We start from the raw sequence: 22,885 nt of genomic DNA on the forward strand, positions 1-22,885 counted from the left end.
ACAAAGAAATATTAAGTTTGACTTAAGCGATATTTGGACTTAAGAGTTCTCAGAGTAGTATGCCTACCCACAGAACTCATGATTTAAAGTATTTATATTGAAAAATTATATATGCGTAAGATAATATATATCCATTCATATAAATTTATTCCTATAAATGCATGCATATGTACTTACGAAATTTTTTTTAATGCCTACAGATGGCCAGGTGCAGTGTCTCACACCTGTAATCTCAGCACTTTGGTAGGCTGAGGGTGGAGGATCACCTGAGGTCAGGAGTTTGAGACCAACCTGGCCAACATGGCAAAACCCTGTCTCTACTAAAGACACAAAAATTAGTCAGGTGTGGTGGCACATGCCTGTAGTCCCAGCTACTCAGGAGGATGGGGCAGGAGAATCACTTGAACCCAGGAGGAAGAAGTTGCAGTGAACTCAGATCACACCACTGCACTCCAGCCTGGGTGACAGAGTGAGACTCCATCTTCAAAAAAAAAACAAAAAACAAAAATAAATGCCTATAGATAATTGTATTTCAGAGGTCAACAAAATGCAAATTCCATGAACATGATTCAGTAATACTGTGTTTCTGTATGATTCCAGCAACTCATTCAAAGACCCTTAAGACTTACAGTCAAATAATTATGTATCTTGGGATTTTAGGTCATATTAGAGTTTAGCATCAGTTCACACAGAGGACTCTGCCTTCTTAAAAATGGATGACCTCAAGTTTCTCTTGTGCAAGCAAGGCTAATTGTTTCTCCCTGTCTACAATCCATTTTTGTGGAACAGGTCTTTGCCTCCTTTCTGAGAGTTGGCTTCATACCTAAGAATGACACTATGATAGACTAATAAGTTCATGAGTCCTGGGCTCAAATCCTGGTTCTGCTGTTATCAACTCCATTACTTTAATTTCTTTATCTTATGGTTGCTCATTTTACAAATGAGATTAAAGCTAGTAACTATTTAGGGGTTGTTATGAATTAATAAGTATTTGTGCTTAGAACAGTACTGCCATGCAATAAGTATTGGCTCCTACTAATATGGCCCCAACACTGTCCCTTTTAACCACAGATGACTAGACCAGGAGTGGCTACCTACTAAGAATATGGAACTAGGGTATATCAGTATATCAGAGTCAATTATTGGAGAGCTCTAGAACTGAAATCACTTATGAAAGTCAGAACAGAGGTCACCATGTTTGAGTCATGGGCATGGATAAGCAATCAGAGAAAGCTTAGTTTTGAGGGAACTAAATAGGTGTAAGATGTTGTGCAAAACACTTTACATGTATTTTACATGTATTACCTCATTTAATCTTCACAGCAACACCATGAAGTAGATATTATTATTAGGCACCATCTTACAGAAGAGAAAATTGAGGCACAGAATGGTTAGGATTCAAACCTAAGAAGTGTAATTCCAGAGACCATACTCATTCATACCCACTCTATATACTGCTATTGAGTAAGTAAGTATACAAGTGAGAAAGAGGAATGGAAAGAGGAATGTAGAGAAAGGAGATCTTGTGTTTGCCTGAATACATGTCTCATAAGGCTCACTTCCTACTCATGGGTTCAATGATATACTTCTTTAACTTTTCAAGAAATTTTCTCCTTCTGCTCTATTTAGTTTGAATGGTTTACTGCTATTTTTTGATTCATGACTAAGACTTCCTTCTGTTTAGTGGCAAACTGTCTAAAATGACCAAGAAAACACCATACTTATTCTCACAATGAACTGCAACTTAGGGTTTTTGAGGCACATACGGACCTGACCGACATGAAAGGCTAGAGAAAGCGTTCACACACCCAACAACGATTTGAAAGTCTGGTTCAGGATCTATCCAGCCACAGGAAGAACAAGAGCCACAGGTAATTGTTGTACATGGGATGAAATAGTTTCCTCCACTTTAGGACTAAGGTTTATTGAAGAACAGATGGCACCAGGATGCGGTTGCTGCATCTCAATGTCATCTCAGGTAATTTGCATTCTAGATTTTTGGCTTCTCAAAAAAATATTTCTCAGTGTCAGCTTTCACAGTTAGAGTGAATAGGTAGTTTGAGTTGGGCAGAAGATATTTTAAATTAAGAAATCAGACATCTCCATGGTAATCCAAGTCACCAAAATAGGTCAGAGCTAGACTACGTTTCAAAAGACAAAATCACTGGAAGTTAGAGGAAGAGGAGAGAGGTGGCCTTGATGTTCTGAAAATAAAGTAAGTAAGAAGGAAAGGCAGGAAGGAGGGAAGGAGGGAAGGAGGGAGGGATGGAAGGAAGGAAGGAAGGAAGGAAAGAAGGAAGGAAGGGAGAGAGGGAGGGAGGGAAGGAGGGAAGGAAAGGAAGGGAGGGACGGAATGGAGGGAATGAAGGAAAGGAAGGGAAGGAAGGAAAGGCGGGAAGGTGGGAAAGTGGGAGGGAGTGAGGCAGAAGGAAGGCAGGCAGAAAGGCAGGAATGCAGGCAGGCAGGCAGGAAGGAAGGAATGAAGGAGCCTATGTTTTCTCATATGAAAATGAAAATGTGATATACTGAAAGCTTGAAAATCTTGAAAATATTATATCCAGTACCCTGACTACTTCTCAGTGGTGACATGTGTCATTTGAAGAAATGTCAGAAGGGAAGAGGAGAAAATTACATTTGGCCAGTTATATGTGGTAACCATCGGAAGGAAAACACTGACATAAAAGGTTGCTAAGTCCACAGTTTCCTCTGGTTGTCCCATTTCTTCGCTTCATTTCTTTAGCTTTATCTAAGCTTTGCTCAAGTCCTGAATGCACTGAAAAGAGCCAAATTCCAGACCTGCTGGCAATGAACTGTGCTTCATTCCTCATGTATGAACTCAGCGTTGGGATGAATCTCTCCCAGTGGAAAGAAACAGGCAAAGAAACGTGGAAATTTGTACAGTTCGGTTATTGTACAGATTGAGGAAGGTGGACTCATTGCATTTGGAAGAAAAGATGGATTTTCCTCCTTTGGCAGTATTTTAAAAAAGATAAAATTTATGACCACAATAAATGTCAAGCTAATTAACTACTACAAAGCACCACTTTTCTTTATGTATCTAATCCCTTTTATGAACAAAACTAATTGGAAGAGCGGTAAAGATGCTATAAAAATTCAGAGACTTTTAAGCCAGGAGTGATTGTTATCTGCCATGCTGTGAGCCAGCAGTTTTGGTTTCCTGCCTGCCAGATTTCTTTGTGTTCCACCTTCATTCCCCAATTTTTCAACCTCGCAGCTCACTCTGCCCATTATTCTCTCCACTAAATGTTTTGCCTTTCACATGCTGGATTAATGCTGCATTTGGGTTAGGAATCAGGAGACAGAAGACAGGATTGAGGGGAGGATGGGGTGTGTGGGAGGTGCATGGAAGAGAAAATGGGGTTATAGGCTGGGAAAAGGGCCTAACAGACTGACTTCATGAGCCTGTGACCTAAGCAGTCATCTAGGGCCCTGAGCTTAGAAGGGACCCACCCTTGGCTTTATGCTTTGCTGCCATCATCTTGAAATTCTCAAACATTTTGAACAATACTCCTCACATTTGCATTTTGTATTGGCCTCCACAAATTATATAGCTGATCTTGAGAGCCACGGGAAAGGAAGCCCAAAGGGAGACAGAGTCCAGAGGTCTCCTAGGAGATTATGAAGTACATGCAAGCTCCAGGTCATCAACTCACCAGGGCTGAATTCCTACCAGCAGAAAAGGGAGGACAAGGAACAAGAAAGGCATGTGCTCAGGTTCTGATTGCCCCAGCCTGGAAAGCTTCTACCCTTCCTTTCCTCCTCCATTCAATACACCAACACCTTACAGTCATACCCAAAATTAAATTCCTTTGGCTTCACATTTTGCCTGCTCTTAGGAAATATATGCATGACATGATTAGTCATAGTAGTCATTTATGTTTAGTCAATCAAGGAAGAAATATTTATCCTGTATATCCTACAGTAAGTCATTCTTCCAGGCACTGTGGATATGATGATGAGTAAGGCATGCAGAAGCCTTGTGCTCAAGGGCATTACATTCTAGTGGGGAGACATGAAATATAACTCATAAATAAGTAAATAAAAACTATAATATGTTGTAATGATATATGCTATATAAAAATGAAGAGGTAGGTAGAAACTGAGCAGGCTGCTTTAGCTAGGGTGGCCTGGAGCTACCCCTCTGGGGAGATGGCTCGTGACTTGACAGCTGAGTGAATAGATGGCAGGTCTGCAAAGATCTGGAGAATGAATGCTCCAAGAAGATGGAGTACCATAGGCAAAGGCTCTGAGAAGAGATCTACTAATAGTTATTTTTGTATTTGAGAGACAAAGAGATGGCCAATTTGACTGAAAGCTAGTGGATATTGAGGAGAATAAAGAAACATGAAACCAAAAAGTCAGCAGGGGTCAGATCTTCTTGCAGTCCAGAGGAAGAATTTAGATTTTATTGAAAAATAACAGGAAACATTCGAAAATTTTATCTCTGGGGAGTGACATGATCTAATTTACATTTTTGAAAGAAAACTCTGTCTCCTGTGTAGAGGATGGACTGCAGGGGGTGTACAGCAAGAATGGAGTCAGGGGAATGTTTCAGAGCCCATGGAAGTGACCCAAGGGAGGGAGCTTGTCACTTCAACAAGAGAGGTAGCAATACAGATAGGAAAAAGTGGTGGGATCCAGGATAAATTCTGCAGAAGGGTTCAGAATAGATTCTGATGGACTTATGTGAGATCCATTAGAATCTATCCTGAACCCTTTTTTGCTACAGCAAAAGAGGAAACGTGAGTGGCTTTTACATGATTAGCCTGAGTAGCTGGTAGACTGCAACCCCATCACTGATGATAGAAAGGTTGCATAGAAGATTTTTTTCTGTGTTGGAGATGAGAGTGGAAAGCAAGAATTCTTTTTCAGTCCCTTTACCTTTGAGGGTACTATTAGCCATCTCGGTGGAGATGTTGGGTAGGCAGCTAGATGTGTGAGTCTGGTCAAAAAAAAAAGAGGTCTATCCAGGAGATATGGGAGAATTACTAATGTACAGGTGTGTTCTGAAGCCATGAGATGGTATGAGAATCCTCTTAAGAAGAGAATGTAAGCAAAGATGAAAAGAGGGCTAAAGAGAGAGCCATGCACACTCCAAGATTTCAGGTCTAGTTTGTCAGTAGGGGAAAAACCAGGGAGGATGTCACAGAACCAGAGATGAAATGTTTTTAAAATGGACAATAATTGGGTGTAGATATCTAATGAGACTTCAAGATAGAACAGGAAAACCAGCCATTGGATTTGGCAAGATGGAAGTAATTAATAACCTTGGGAGGGACCATTTATGTACAATGGGGTTGGAAGTGAGAAGAAAAAAATGCTCAGTCTGAGTGGATGGCAAAGAATGAGAAGTACAGATGGGAGTGCACACAGTAAGTATGGACGCATTTTTGTATTTTTTTTAGGAGGAGGGGAGGAGAGAAAAGAAAAATATAGTAGTAGGTAGAAAACACCAGGACCAAAAAGGCTTCATTTTTAAAAATCTTTTAAAAAATATTATTTTAAGGCATATTTGTACAGAGATGCAACTCATTTCACAGAGGGAGAAGTTGATAGTGCAGTTGAACTAGGTATAATTGAAATTCTCTTAATCAATTTCCACTTAACTTGAGACTAGATTAACTGCTCTTCTCCATTTCTTTTGTAGAGCATATTGATGATTCCCATGGCTGGTATTCCACACTCTGAAATGCTATGCACTCTGTGTTTACCAGCTTGATCTGTGAAAGGGACAAAGATGCAATTGTGTCCCTCCCCAAACCTGCTAGTGCCTGTGTTATAGGCTGAATTATATTCTTCCCCAAATTCATATATTGAAGCCCTAAGCCCCAAGCCCCAATGTGACTGTCTTTGGAGACAGGACTTTTAAGGAGATAATTAAGGTAAAATTAGATCACAAGGGTGGGGCTTAAGCCAATAGGATAGTGTTCTTATAAGAAGAGGAAGAGACACGGAGGGTGCACACAGAGAGAAGTGACCACATGACACCACAGTGAGAAGATGGCCATCTGCCACCACAGAGAGGCCCTAGGAGAAATCGAACCTACCAACCCCTTGATCTTGGACTTTCCACCGCCAGAACTGTGAGAAATAAATTTCTGCTGTTTAAGCCACCCATTTGTGGTATTGCATTACAGCAGCCCTAGCAGATTAATACAGTCTGTTCTAATACAGTCTATTGTAATTGCGTCATTTAATAAAATATTACATACAATGAAGAAATCATGTTCAAAAGAGTTGTTCTTAATGAAAACTTAGCTCAATGCTTTGGGAAGACTTGTTCTTTTAAGAAATTGCTTTTAAAAATTGCCATTCCAGATGATCATTAAAAAGTCAGGAAACAACAGATGCTGGCAAGGATGTGGAGAAACAGGAATGCCTTTACACTGTTGGTGGAAGTATAAATTAGTTCAACCATTGCGGAAGACAGTATGGCAATTCCTCAAGGATCTAGAACCAGAAATACCATCTGACCCAGCAATCCTGTTCCTGGGTATATACCCAAAGGATTATAAATCATTCTACTATAAAGATACATGCACACGTATGTTTATTGCAGCACTACTTACAATAGCAAAGACTTGGAACCAACCCAAATGCCCATCAGTGATAGACTGGATAAAGAAAATGTGGCACATATGCACCATGGAATACTATGCAGCCATAAAAAAGAATGAGTTCATGTCCTTTGCAGGGACGCGGATGAAGCTGGAAACTATCATCCTCAGCAAACTAACACAGGAACAGAAAACTAAACACCACATGTTCTCGCTCATAAGTGGGAGTTGAACAATGAGAACTCACGGACACAGGCAGGGGAACATCACACACCGGGGCCTGTCAGGGGGTGGGGGGAAAAGGAGGGGAGAGCATTAGGACAAATACCTAATGTATGCGGGGCTTAAAACCTAGATGACGGGTTGATAGGTGCAGCAAACCACCATGGCACATGTATACATATGTAACAAACCTGCACGTTATGCACTTGTATCCTAGAACTTAAAGTAAAAAAAAAAAAAAATTTAAATTGAATTAAAAATAAAATAAAAAATAAATTGCCATTCCATTGTTATGGGCAAGACAACTATAAAAGATTTTTTTAATTTATAAAAATCTAGGACTCTGCCCTCAGATTATCTTTAAGCTTCTTCTGCTTTAAAGAAATTAAACTAAAATTCAGAGATGAAACAATATATCAAAAGACAAACCAAAACTCTAATCTTTGTCCTGTAAAAGATTGGCAAATGAATGAATATGTATAATATATGCTAATTAAACTATTTTAATGACACCAGGTGGGGTGGAGCAGCTCATACCTGTAATCCCAGCAGTTTCGGAGGCTGATGCAGGTAGATCACTTGAGCCCAGGAGTTCGAGACCAGCTTGGGCAACATGGCAAAACTCAGTCTTTACAAAAAATAGAAAAAATTAGCTAGACATGGTGGCGTGTGCCTGTAGTCCCAGTAACTGGGGAGGCTGAGTGGGGAGGATCACTTGAGCCCAGGAGGTTGAGGCTGCAGTGAGCCATGATCATGCCACTGCACTCAAGCCTGAGTGTCAGAGTAAGACCCTGTCTCAAAAAAATAAAAAAAGAAAATAGTTTAATGATACTTAATTTTAATTTATGAATCAACTGTAGTTTCCAGCTGTGTCAGATAAGAAGACATTTGCTGCAAAGTACATGAGAAGGTGAGATGGGATGGGATTTAATGCCCAAGGGGAAGTGTTATCTTCGATAGAGGCGTGAACATTGCTTCCATTTTCACAGGTTGGAATGCAGAGTGTAAGTTGGCAGAATTGGTAGTGGGAAGATGAGACTGTTCTGATCCTATCGCTTCTTTTTCCCCTAGGAAGTCTGAGAGGGAGGAAGGTGTGGTAAAGAGTTGAGAAAAAGGGAATGTGTAAAACAGCTGTCTTGGAGAGTGGAAAAGTTAACTTACTAGGGAAATGTATACCATGGTCTTGCCATATTGAGTGCCTATCTGAGATTTGTGATCATAAATGTGAAGTGAGTCCAGTTAACATGGTTACCTAATTTTCTACTGTAAAGTTTATCCTCACAGGGGCCAATATACATTTATAGGTTATTTGGGTGCGATTGTGGTCGGGATTTTCTAGGCAAGTAGGTTATGAGGAGAGTGGGGCACAGAAGTGAAGATATTTTAAAGGAGATTATTCTGATGATGCATCATGGGACTTGGGCTGGGTAAAGCTGAATAGTAGGACATACTATAAAAATAACAATAGTTGTACGGGGAGAGAGAACTCAATGGGACAAAGTACTGTTGGAGGAGTATGAGCATGGAGGGACTGGATGGCCGGCCGGCAAGTTCAAAGTTTTAAATAAAGATTTTAGAAGTGGTACTGTTTCTGGTAATAGAAACATCTGGAAGTGGCTGTGTGGATGGGTAGCTGAGGTGAAGTGGAGAAGTGATCATTTAACCTAATGAACTGAGAAGCCAAAATGTCAGATGGGTCATCATATGGATGCTGAAGTCATCAGTCATGATGACAGAGAAGTTATGGAGGAGAGACACATCAGGTGTGCAGGACACTGGTGACTGGTGGGGAGAGTGACAAGAAGTTAAGGAGCTCACAGGAGGAGTCTGAATCTTTTGGTGCCATGACTTTTCAATACTGAGACAAGGTCTTGATTTGGCAAGTGAGAGGGGCACATGAGAGCCCTAAAGACCTCGGCAGAGTGAGAGTGCCACTTAGGATTGTGGGTCAAGTCAGAATGCAGGAAGGAGGGGGGAGAGGTCACAGAAAACAAACTTGTCTACATTTCAATGGATTTCTGTGGACCAGCAGACGTACAGTTTAATCAGTGTGTGTGTGTGTGTGTGTGTGTGTGTGTGTGTGTGCATGCAAGCACGCAAAGGTACTTCTACAGATAGCAGAACACATAAGATGAAACTCAGTAGTTCACTAGATAGCAAGAGCTCATTCAAAAATCCCATCCCCAGAACTTCTGCCTCAAAGCAATGGTATAGTTCCCTGAAGATGGTAAAAATGGATGATAACAGCCATCCTCAGATGCTGGAATCTGAACATTGGAGGGTTTCTGAGTCTGAGCCCAGCTTGTGGCCTTCATCTGCAAAGAATTTTCTTTGCCGTCAGCATCTTTGCATGGTGCCAAGAGGCATCCGTGTCAACCCACATTCATGAAATAAGAAAAAAACGTGGTGATCTGAAAGCAAGATGTGGTCACTTCTTGGGAGCCTTCAACCAGAAAATAAGAGCCCAGTAAAAATTCTTAAGTAAGCAGAGGGACAGGGCCTCTGTGTTACACTTAGTGTGAAATGCTTCCAGCACAAAGGACAATTCCGAGAAGCATATACTTCCAAATACACAAAGAAAAGTTGGGGTAGAGGCTTTCTAGACTCTGGGAAAGTTAGCCAAAATTCACTTTGGAGACACTGCTTAAAGGTTCAATTAGGAACAATTTGGATAATATCGTTTCTATTATCACCAAGCTTGGCTCTTATCAATTCTGTTCAAACTGTTAGGTATCACCTTGTCAGTCAAGGGCAGAAGTAAAGTACCAGCCCAACTTTTCTTAGGAAAATAACCCACAAGATTGTTATGCCTACTATATTTGGGAATGGGTGTTTGGGGTGTGCGTCTCTACTGCTAATCACTTCAGTTCATTTATCAAAGGAGCACTCAAACTAGGTGACATGTAGACAAAACAACTGGTTAATTTCACTTTTTGCTCCACATTTGTGGCAGGCCAAGGAGAAGTTCAGTTGTTTGGGTTGCTTGAAAATATATCGTCAACATATAAGTTCCCGATATTCATTCCCATATATTAGATGAATGGTTGGGCTAGAAGATCTTTTACATCCTACTTAGCTCCGAAATTCTAGGATTCTGATTTATTGCAACCCTATGGCGTAAACTTGCACATTTTTGCAAATGGAGGGGGAGGCAAAGTTAGGCTAGTAAATATGGCTTTAAATTGAGGATAAGTAAAGCATTTGGATTGTCTCAGTTGAGTATGAGTGGAGAAGACAGATCCAAGATCATAGGGTTATTGTGGTCATTAAATGAGATGCTGTATGCGGAAACTGAGGCCTAGAAAGAATTTGTGACTCTGTTGATAGGGAGCTGAAGCAGAACTCAAATCCAGATTTGCTGGGACCAAGGCCTATGTCTGGGTCAGGTTTTCAGCTCTAATCAACAGAATCCACTCTAACTAATTTATTAAATGGAAAAAATATGTATTTATTTAAGATCGTTGGGTAATTTATGGGCATAGAGACTACACAAACAGGAGAAAAAGACCCCGTTAAGCTTTTGACCACTGTAGTGGACACTTCACTGTTCTAATTGTCAGGCACATTCTTAGTCACCTGTTTTGCTGACAGGCCTTACCTAGACCCTCCCACTCGGCTGTGCCTGGAAGCTGGCCTCCTCTGTTATAGCTGCCTCACTGGAAGGAATTTCTCTCTGTGGCTGCTTCTTTGTGTCACTGGCTTCCAATCCAAGGCTCACATAGGAGCATCTGATTGACCAAGCCTAGGTCACTTGCCTGTGGTCCTACTGTAAGAGATGTTTAGAAAGTGAATTTCCAGTGTCTATCTTTGAGAAATGCAGATTCAGAAGGTGAGAAACTCTTAAAACACAGGCAGAGTGTTCAGAGGGTGCTGGAATTCCCCAAATAATGACAAATATCTTCTAAATATAGTGCTTCACGTGCATAGAACTGACAAATTACAAATAACTTTCATGTTATTTTCACTGGATTATTTGAAGGGGAAAAATCTACAGTGAAAAAGACAGTAGTCCTCATTTTCCCAGAAGAAGAAACCATTTTTCAGGAGTGGAAGCTCCATGTAGATTAAGGACCAGACATAAGCTTCTCCACCTAATGAGGGCAGAGCTGTGTTTAAGCCCCCTGGGTCAGAGGTTCTTGACTGATCATCATGGGCTTTCTCCTCACTTAGTAAGGATGGCATTAGCTATTGATCGTTTACAAAGAGTGTTTTTTTTTCTATTTTAATACTATTCACCATTATTAAATAAAATTTATAAAATTCAGAAAAATTTGGGAGTAAAACAAAAATTCACCTGAAATTACCACTGAGAAATAACTACTGCTAATACATATTTTTATCATATAAATTGGGATCAAATTATATGAAGTGTCTATCTTAACATGTTACCAGGGAACTTTCCACATGTCATTGAAAGTATTCCAAAACATAATTTAAATGACTATATAATAATTTCACTATATATAACAATAATTTATTAACTATATATTTTATATCTAAATCTATATGGTATTTCTCACTGGAGTTTTGCTATTACAAATCACAGTGATAAATACCATTTTTACATAAGTTGTATCTATGTATATATAACGGACATCGTATATATGTGTAAATACATATATACATACATACATGTGTATATATGTATATGTGTATATATGAGATACATATACGTATATACACACACACACACATATATATGTATATATAAAATTGACTATTTTCTTAAGCTGGAATCTTAGAAATACAATTCCTAGGTGTCAAATACTACAAACCGATTTGCTGTGTGTAGTTGTTTTCCCTGAAACTTCAGCAACACTAGGTCAGCTTAATTTTAGTTTTTTTTTGTAAATGACTTGCTTTTGTTTTTTTTTTGGTTTATTTTTGCCTAAGTGTTTTTGTTGGATTTTTTCTTTACCTGAGTAACTAAAATGGTGACTGATATTATCTACATGTGTCCTTCTTTTCATGATTCTAAGGTGGTGGTTAGAAGCATTGGTCTGAAGCCAGACTACTTAGCAATGAGTTCTAGCTCTGCTATTTGCTTCTTTGACCTTAGGCAAATTACCTAAACTTTCCATGAGTCAATTTCCTTATCTGTAAAGTGAAGATCATAATTTTCTAAGGTTATGAGTGTTAATCAATAAAATATTTAGACAAATGCCCACATAGTAAATGCCCAATAACTCTTTCTTATTACTATTAACCATTATTTTCTAATATGTTGACCCATTCTTCTCTCACCTATGACGGTTTTCCTTTACCCAAAATTATTTTTTACCCTCATGCACAGCTCCAATTGTTCTAGCTTGCTCCTTGAGAATTTCTGTAACTCCTCCTTCTCCCTATATACCACCTTCTCTTTCATCCTTTTATCTCTTTATATTTTTCTCTTGTATCCTCATAGAGTATTTCCAAGAGAGTTCTTCACCCTAGTGATTCAACTCCTATACTGAACAGACAAGCCTTTTCTTCTGTCTCCAGTAAAAATTTTGATTACCTTATTATAATTTTAGTCTCCTTGCAACTCTTAATTATATTATCCAGCTTCCTTTTCATCTCGGCTCACTATCTTTTTACTTCATCCTGTTTTCATATTGGTTTATTCTCTTGACAACTTTCTGCTCCTGTTTCATTAACACCATACCCTCTAGCATCCCATTAATGATGTCACATAATATTCTAAAATTTTTTTCTAAGTTCTACATAAAATCTTTTTCAGAAATCTGTTCTTCCAAAACTTTAGGATGATTTTTGTTTTCTATTGTTCCGTAGTATTTTTTCATGGTCCCTTTGGTGGGTTTTAGGTCCTCTATACTCATCCTCTAAGCAAAAAGATATCTTTGGGAACCTGGTATATGTCCATAAACAGGTTGTATAGATCTCCCTTGTCTATCATCATCCTTTTGAATGATGATCAAATTCCCTTCTAAATTCTTCTGGTGGTTGTTTATAATTTGCAGCTCAGTTCGCAGTGTCAAACAGCCATGTGTATAGTGTGGCTCTGTTATATGGGATTAACATCCTCTCCCACATGCACTGCCCAATTTTTGATATTCTAAACTAATGCATTATTTGGAAAACCATAGTTCCTAGCATGCATTGTTCCCAGGGTTTTCCTACCTTTGTGGGAGCCATATTTCCCACGATGCAATGTGACGGTCAGTCCCAACCATCCCTTTCCAGTCAGATATTTTATTCAAATGAATATAGAGATGTGGGGGCAAAGAGGATCTTCAAAAGTAGTCATGCATTAAAAGCTCACCAGTTTTCTATTTAGTGAAGATTCTGGGTCTTTGAACCATACGATAGGCAGTGATAGAATGACATCTTTTTTTCCAGCATCTATCCATAGTTGAGAAACCTGCTTTAAGAGGTAAAGTGTGGATATGGATTTTCTTAATTGAGTTTCCTAAAGCAGCTCTATTGATCTTGGATACAGTGGTAAATGATCCTAGATTCCTGCATGGGGTTTAGTTCAATATTAGTTTTCACTGTGGCTAGTTTTCATCTTTTTCTGTCTTCTTAGGTACCATTGAAGTAGGGAGTCAGGAAAGTTGCATGAGGAACTAAAGGTCATATACTTTTTATAAGTGAAAATCTCATCTGTTTATCTTTTAATAGGTCAATACAAAATATAATACTTTTTAAAAAATGATAACTTGCTTTAGTCTCCTCTAGCTCTTGGAGTTACCTTTTTGCTGCCACATTATCACATTTTGCTCCATCTCCTGTTTTTCTCTGTGAGTATCAACTCTTGGACATGAGACAATGAGTTCCTTGAGAGTAGCAAACATTCCTGGGTCATCCACACATCCACTGGCCTGCCTTGCAGAGAACAAAGTTCTGAAAATCTCTGAATGAGCAATGACAAGGGAGCACAGAGAGGCTCTTTATGGATCAGCTTGTGATAGCAGAAGGAAAGGTTAGGTTTCCGCTCCCCCTAGAGTCATTCTGAAGGGGTTTGAAAGCCATTTGATCTCATGCAATTGCGGAAATATGTATTGGGTTCCCGCTGTCTGCAAGGTACTTGGGATTTCAAGATAACTAAGCCTTGTCTGCTGCATTCTCCAATACGGATATAAAACAGCCCATGCATAAGCAGCTCTGATAGAGGGCAGACAATGGTGATGCTTTATTGGCAATTCAAATAAAGCACAGAATGCAAATGAACTGGATTCCTTTTATTAGCTAACCCAACAAACATTGATTGAGAACCAACTCCAAAGCAATGTAAACATAAAACATTCACCTAATTATGAGATGTAGACCACCTCAAAAGGAACCAAAAACCCATATAGGCTGAGTACCCCTTCTCCAAAATGCTTGGGACCAGAAGTGTTTCAGATTTTCAATTTTTTTGAATTTTGGAATATTTGGATATATATATATATATATATATAATGAGCCATCTTGGGGATGGGACCAAAGTCTAAATACTACATTTATTTATATTTCATATACATTTTATACACATAGCTGAAGGTAATTTTGTACAATATTTTTCATAGTTTTGTGGATAAAACAAAGTTTGTATTGTGTGGAATTTTTCACTTATGGCATCATGTTGGTGCTCAAAATGTTTGAGATTTTGGCGCATTTTGGATTTTGAAATTTCAAATTAAGGATGTTTAACTTGTCATTTATTTGTCTAAATAATGGAGAGCAGCACACACATTCCTTTGTAGATACCAACTGCTGGGAAACCTCTAACCCTGGATCCTCAACACATCAGTAGGCAGTTCAGGAATTAGGTGTCAGCCTAACTATATCTCACGTGTTTGATGTTCTCTTCCTGATTTCCACTCAGTTAAGAAAATTTCCTTTCTTTTCTTAGCAATAGTGTTATTCATTACAGGAGAAATTAAAGTGTCACCTAGGACATCTGTATTTGTATGCTACTGGAAATAGCCTGTGTTTTCTGAAGCCGATGTTAGTTACAACTAAAGTTTTGTTGCTGGAAATAGCTTTGCTTATTTTCTGATGCTACATTTGGCTTGCTTAACATTTAATTTTTGATATTTATTTCCTTCCGATGAAAAGATGAAAAAGTTTTCAATATTGGGGAAACAAGACTTGCAAATAATATTAAAAGTTTTTAATCATACTGCATGTTTGTAAAGGAAGCAAAAAGTGGATGCCTATTTTAAATATCAGTAAACAAAGACAAAAGCGGAAAAGTACAGATCACAAGTGAGTCAGTAAATTAGAGAAAGTAAGCATCGTGTCTTTGATTTCATACTTTCAGCTGCATTACCTGATTTTCCACCTGTGTTATAGGTACCATGCACTTTCTAAAAAGCAAGGATGCAAAATATTCTATTGGTGACACTAATAGTTAACTAGATTGACCTCTTACAATTTGCCAAGGACTGTGCTAAGTGCTTTTATGTACATTATCTCATTTAATCCATACAAAAATGCTGTAAAATAGGTGTCATTTTCATTTTACTGGTGAATAAATGAAAGTTGAAGATAGATGGTTATTGTCCAAGGTAATGTAACTACTATGTGGTAGAGTGAGTGGGATTAGAATCCAATTATGTCTGACTTTGGAGCCCATGCTCAGTCTAAACCACCATGTGTGCTGCCGTGAGACCATCAAGGCTAAACCTCTCAGTTTATTTTTGCCAAATCTGTGACCCAGAGCAATTGTGGTTCACTCTATGTCTCACAAATGGTTGGTGAGACAGCAGAAGCTAAAAATGCAAATTTGTCGATTTCCAGGCCATGATTCTATTTGCTAAGAAGAAACAGGAGCATTTTTTTTTTTTTTTGTCGTAGACAAGTGCTCCAATCAGCACTGTTTTACTGACTGTCAGAGTAGAAGCACAGCATGTCTAGCATTTTTACAAAAGATATGTAATGTCTATGTAATTAAGAAAGTTGCTTCCAAACTTTGTCACCTATCAAGTTGAAAAAGACTGGCAGTTGGCTGGGCGTGGTGGCTCACGCCTGTAATCCCAGCACTTTGGGAGGCTGAGGCGGGTGGATCAGGAGGTTAGGAAATCAAGACCATCCTGGCTAACATGGTGAAACCCCCGTCTCTACTAAAAATACAAAAAATTAGCCAGGCGTAGTGCAGGTGCCTGTAGTCCCAGCTACTTGGGAAGCTGAGACAGGAGAATGGCATGAACCTAGGAGGCAGAGTTTGTAGTGAGCCAAGATCGCACCACTGCACTCCAGCCTGGGCGACAGAGCCAGAGAAAGAAAGAAGGAAAGAAGGAAAGAAAGAAAGAAAGGAAGAAAGGAAGGGAAGGAAGGAGGGAAGGAAGGAAGGAAGGAAGGAAGGAAGGAAGGAAGGAAGGAAGGAAGGAAGGAAGGAAGGAAGGAAGGAAGGAAGGAAACTGGCAGTTAAAAAAAGTGTAACCTGAAGTCTACTTGCCACAACCTAAGTAAATTTTCTTATGCTTAGTCTGATGTAAGAAATTTCTGAATATCAGTGGGAGTGGGTCTACCAATCTCCCAATCAGAATACACATCCCTGAAAACTCTATGTGGTAAAAAGTGCTTGGGGTTGAAGTTCTATTCTTCCTTTTTCTCTCTGGGTGAGCTTGCTTAAGTAATTTCACTTCTCTAATTCTCAGTTTTCTCACTGTAGAATAGATACAGTTATAACATTTATAGATCATTTATTTAAAGAATATAGTTAAAATAAGGCATGTGAAAGGCAATTTGCAAATTGTAAAGGGTATACAAATGTTAGTTTCTATATTTAATAGGTACCATTTTCATCCTAAAAAAAATACATCTTTCAACTGTGTTTTTCTGTACTTGTAGTCATTCATCCATCCATTCATTCGTTTGTTCATCTGTCCACCACTTATCAAGATATCTGTCATGCCCCATCTTAGACAGGTTATAAGAGATATATAAAAATTAGAAAGCACAATCTAGCTGCTTGTTCATCCTCTACTTTGGTATCTAATGGACATCACAACTTAATTTATTCAGGACTGAGCCCCTGATCTCTGCCGTAAACCTGCTCACCACCACCACCACCCCACAACCCCCACAACTCTTCCCCATTTTAGTTGATAGCTATTTCATCCTTCCAGGCACACAGAACAAAAACCTGAAAGCCAAACTTAACTTCTATTTTTCTCCGTAACCCACATCCAACCTTTCAGAGAATCTTACTAGCTCTATCTTCGAAATGAGTTGAGAAATAGAACACATCTTTCCATATCCACTGCTGCTACCCTTGTCTAAGTCACTAGAATGGGTCGAATTGTGTCCCCACAAAAGACACACTCAGGTTCTAATCTCTGGTACCTGCAAGTGTGACTTACTTGGAGGTAAAGTTTTTGCATAGGTCATCAAGTTAAGATGAGGTCATACTGGATTAGGGTGGGCCCTAAATCCATGACTGGCATCTTTGTAAGAGAAAGGAGAGGGAGATTTCGATATAGAGACACAGACACAGGGAGGACAGCCATGTGAAGGCAAAAGCAGAAATGGCAGTGATACTGCCACAAGGTAAGCTGGGAAAGGCAAGGAAGGGTTCTTTTCTAGAGCCATCAGAGACAGCACAGTGCTGCTGACACCTTGATTTTGAATCTATCCTCCAAACTGTGAAAGCATAAATGTTTGTTGTTTAAGCTACCAAGTTTGTGGTAATTTGTTACAGCGGCCCTTGGAAACTAATTCGGCCACCATCACATTGTACCTGGATAATGGCCATAGCCTCTTTAACTAAACCAACCCTCTTTTTCCACCTGCATTTCCTAAGTGTGTTCTCAACATAGCAGCCGGGGATCTTTTAAAAGTGTAAATGTAAATAAGATCGTGTCCCTCCTCAGTTCGGAGTCCTCCAATGTCTTCTTATCCATTGTGGTTCCAACAGCCTATGAGGTTCTATGGAATCTGCCACTCCCAAACTCTCATCTGTCTCCCCACCTGCTACCCCCATCATTCACTTGCTCCAGCTGCCCATCTTTCTGCCACCAGGACTCAAACACCCAGGTGCTCTGCCTCAGGTTCTTTGTACTTGCTGTTCTTTTGTCCAAAGGGTACTATTTAACCACCAGTTACCACTCAGGCACAGGTCAATCAGAATGAGTTCTGGGGGCCTTTTGCTGTTTAAGGAGTCCATCCTTTAGTTGTCTGCTGCCTGGGGAATGGGCTGTACCAAATAATGCTGACATACCTCAATATTTTAGCAACTCACTTGGCCTTATGAACCTTCCTGGATGAATGTCAGCTTCGGCTCTGCTAAATTTTCTCCTTTCCCAGGGACTTACAGGGTTTCCCTTATCTCCATCAGGTCTTTGCCCAACACCACCCTCTTGGTGAGTTCCATTCTAACCAACCTATTTAGTATCCCCACGCTCCTTATTCAACATTTCCACTTCTGTTTCTCTATGAACCTTGTTGTCATCTGACCTGTATGTCTTCCTTATTTATCAATTGCCTATTTTGTTAACAGAATGTAAGCTCCATAACGGCAGGGTTTTTGTTGTTTTTGTTTTGTTTTGCTCTGTTTTAGTTTTTTCTGTTTTGTCACTTGCTGTGATCCCAGCACTGAGAACAGTGCCTGATATGTAATAAACATTCAGTGAACATTTGTTAAACAAATGAATGAATGAATGTTTTCAAATAGCTTACACGAAGGCTATATGTACATCTACAGAAACAGCCAGAGAAGAGTCCTGAGCGGACCACATACCATAGGAACTGTCATTTTCAGTGCTCTCATCTGGAACATTGAAGCCCAGATGTTCGCTTTCTCCCATTCTCCCCTCTCCTCTTAACCCAGAGAGCCAGTTGGGCATGAAGCACCTAGGATGGGTCCTCTCCAGCAGTTCTCCTCATTTTTATAATTGTGATTAAAATAGCTCCTGTGACATAATCCCAGCATCCTCCTTTATGGCAAAATGGCTTTATTTCTATTTTGTCAGATAACGTATCATTAACAATTTGTCTTGTTTTGACAGCATGGGGCTATAATTAGTTTCTACAGGAAAATGCACCAATTAACACAGTGTTTGTTTCTTGGCTTGAATCTAAACGGAAATTGGAGGAAGCTAACTGAGAAAATATAAAATGATGCTGCACTGACGCTAGCAAGAAACTCACCTGCCTGCAGATTAAGGAAGCTGTGTGATAATTTAGCTACCTCTTTCTTCGAGGAATGATTTCCCTTGCCTTATCAATCCCCAAGAGGTTTTATCGATGCCTATCACATCCAATCTCTCTTCACTCTCTGAAATTTTCTCATGTTTATATAATCACTCATAACACTCAGAAATATATACTAGTATGCTGTTATTTTTAGCATGCTGCGCAGATAAAATTATAATAAAAGGAATTTGGAATACTATGCAGTAGATCAATGATTAGCTAGCTAGGGAGAGATCTCTAGGCTAAGTTTACATATAAAAAGTTAATATGAGGAACATTATCATTGTATATGCTACCTTTTGTGCTAGACAAGTGGGAAAATAAGAATGTATATTTGTATTTGCTTATACTTGCATTAAGAAGCATTAGAAAAATAAACAAGAAGTTATTAATGAAATGTCTATCTGGAGAGCTGAGGGGGAATAGGGAGAATTGAGATGATACAGGAGTGAGGTTCTCAGTGTATACCTTTTCATATTATTTTAAATTATATTTGAAGCAGGCAAATGTATAACCTACTCAACTTTTTGTTGATGTTTTACAAAAGAACTGTGATGTCATATACATGCAGGACCTAATAAAATGCTGGTGACTCCAAATACCCAATAAGTTGGGTTGATTCATTACAGGTGGAGCAATAGAGTCACTGTGTTTCAGTGAGCTAAACCCAACCTGGCTACTTTGTGTTCATGTGAACATGCTTCCACAAAAGGAAGTCGTTATGTTTGTTGATATAACATTTTCTCATCTCCCTGTCATGCCAAACCTCTCTCACTCATTCATTTGTCTTATAGAATTATAAAGAGAAGCTCAAACTTGATGCCACATTCTTCCTCTAATAATAACTGGCATGTATACAGTGCTTCGCAGCTTACCTAGCTGTTTTGTAAAATGTTTCCTTTGGACTGTTACTTGTGGAGACCATACCTTTGTTCCCTTAGTCTAAACAGTTAGATGTCATTGATGATCCAGGCCAGACTTTGAAAAAAAAGTGTAGTAGAGCATAATTAAGTATATAGATTCTAAGTCAGAAAGACCCTGGTTGACATTCCAGACTCATCAATATTTGCTGTATAACCTTGGACAAGTTACTTATATTTTCTGAACGTTTGTACTGTCATCTATAAGCTAGGCATAATAATTTCTACCTATTAGAATTGTTGTGATGCTTCCACACAGCAAGAGGAATCAAATGAATAGCACTATGTCTCCTACATGTGAGGGCCCAGTAAGTATTAAGAATGACTTGTGATTATTGTTCTTATTTATATGTACTTATTTTCAGTGCATCCAGGAGGTCTACTCCCTGCTCCTGCTCCAAATGTCTCCTTCTTGTTCCTTGGCACAATGAACATTAGATGTGCATTGCTTTGGGTTAAGTACATACTTTGCTAAGGTGCTCCAATTTAAAATGCAAATTTACATGTGAATTATTGGCTTCTTAGCTTAACTTTGATATCATTTTTCTTCCAAGATGACTAAAAAGAAATGGAAAATAGGGGGAACTGGGAAGAGTACTTTCAGAGCATGCACTTCTTCTCCTCAGGAAAAACAGATCAAGGAGGCAAAGTTGGAGGAATCAAGGGCATCTTTGCAGCCTGAAAGGCACTCAAAGTAGCAACAAAGACTGAGGGGGATAGGAACATGGGGATAGGGTTTTGAGAGGGAGCTCTGCTCCGCAGATCTGCCAGGCCACCTCAGAGGCACTATATTGTGCAGCATGTCAGTTCAGATCCTCAGCACCTGCATCTCTACCTGTCAGAGCATATCTGGTGATGAGCCATTTGATTTGGCTTCTTGGCTCCCGCCACTGGATTTGAGTGGGTGTCACAGTGTGACTGTGCACCAATTATCTCCCTTTCCTCTTATAAATTTCATTCAGGTTTGGAGCATGAATGTGACTATGAAATTACTCTAGGTCTTTTGTAAGATGTGTTGAAGCGAAATCAGACTAAAGGTAGGAACAGAGATTGGAAAGTGCTGTCCCTAATGCAGAAGTGAGGCTAGGAGAGGCAGCTAGAATAGGATAACTTTGCCTCTCCTCCAAGGATTAGTCAAGTCTTAGATCATATTTCCACACCACCATCAAGTCTACATCCCAATAATGACTCATTTTTGTGATCGTCTTGAGAATTTCCACACAATAATCGCTTGGTCTTAAGGTTGTTCCATTTTGGTTTTTAGGATTGATGAGCTAACTATATCCACTATTTCCCACAGTTAATTCAGTCCTACAGTCACATTAGACAAGTGTCTCTTCCTGAGCCAGCAGGTGTCACTATTGATCAATTGGAAATAAACATGGTAGACTCACCAAGATAAGGATAGATCTACCTCTGATTAGAAAAAAAAAAATTACCTTGACATTTCAAGTTAAACTACTACTATTGCTCAGATGCACTGGATTCCTTGTAAACAGCTGAGCTCTCAAAAGAATGTATATTTCTTCATCACCACCTACCTGCAGGTATAAGGCAGGTAGAGGTCTTGTGAAAATGGAGATGAAGAGATGGTCCTCATGGTTTCACTCCAGGACCAATGCTCTGAGACTTACTTATAGCCTTGTTTTCTATATTCTTTTTCTTTTCTCTTTATAGCTAGGAATAGTCAATCCTAATTGACCACTAAGGGAATCTTCCATGGTATATTTTAGCCCCAGAATGACTTTCCTCATTTGATCTATTCCTCAGACATTAGAGTTGATTTCAGAGAACTATGTACCAGAAATAATCAGTAAATAAATCATGTAGTGTACTTCAAAATCAAAATGTAACCTTGGGGAGAGATGATCTCTGACTCTGCATCATCTGAGGCACTGTTCTCTCTTTCAACACAAAACTAAACAAAAGGCAATTTGTTAAATACATTTATGTATATCCCTTTCCTTTACAAATATACACTAAATATTATTATATGCAAACTACCATGCTTTCTCCATGAGGCTTACCTCAACCCCCTCCTCCTCTAGATAATTTTCTTATATAAAATTCCTCTGTCTTTAATATTTATTTTCTCTCAATATTTCTCTTATTTAGTTTGGTGTACATGTATTTTTCTCTGCTAGATTGTCAGTTCTAAATTTTTTTAAAAGGTAGAAATATTGGATATGTTCTACCCCAGAACCTCTCCATTTCACACGTGGCTTATGACAGTAGCCAGCATTGCTTGATTTCCTTTTGTAATTGAAACACCAAGAATAATGCCTGGCATAGAAGAGGTAGCCAAAAAAAAATTTAATGTTAGGCATTTCAGTGATGGAAAAACAAACACCCCTTCTCTGCACCCATAGTGAAATGCTTATAGTCTAGCAGGGGACGTAAAATATGCATGCAAATAGGACTTCCAATCTTGTATTAAGTCCTGTAGGAATAAAGTACACAGGGAACTCAGAAAATGTCTCTGAGTGGCTGGCTATGAAAGGTTTGCAGAAAAAAAAAAAAGGGCTTTAATTTAGAAATACATATATATAGAAAAGAGAGGGAACGAAGGAGATAAAAATATTTGGCATGAAACAAATAGCAGAGCTGAGGCATAGGGACAGGGAAGCCTAGAAGATTCATAGAGTATTTATTTGAATAACACCTTAATTAGGTAAAAAAATAAATAAATATAATAAAACCTAGGTCCTGCATGCATGATTTATGTAGATAGTAGGGAATATGGAGCTTGAATCAGGAAAAATAACATCTAAAGAACTGGATATATAATATTCCATGTTTTACAGTGTTATAATTTAATATTTTAGATGGCACTATGTTACTAGCTTTGAAATTTCTCTCATACTTCCAATAATTTAACTTCTTAGAATAATCCTAAACAATTGCCTGGGAAAGCAAGAAACCTTTTTAGTTGACTTTATGCATTGCCAAAGATTTGAGGGGGAGGGCATCAGCTAGAAGGAAGAGTAAGTGCAAAGGCCTTAAGTATGCTTAAGGAATCAAAAACAAAAACAAACAAATAAA

The sequence above is a fragment of the Nomascus leucogenys genome, chromosome 2 (assembly GCF_006542625.1).
Source record: "Nomascus leucogenys isolate Asia chromosome 2, Asia_NLE_v1, whole genome shotgun sequence".
Lineage (NCBI taxonomy): Eukaryota > Metazoa > Chordata > Mammalia > Primates > Hylobatidae > Nomascus > Nomascus leucogenys.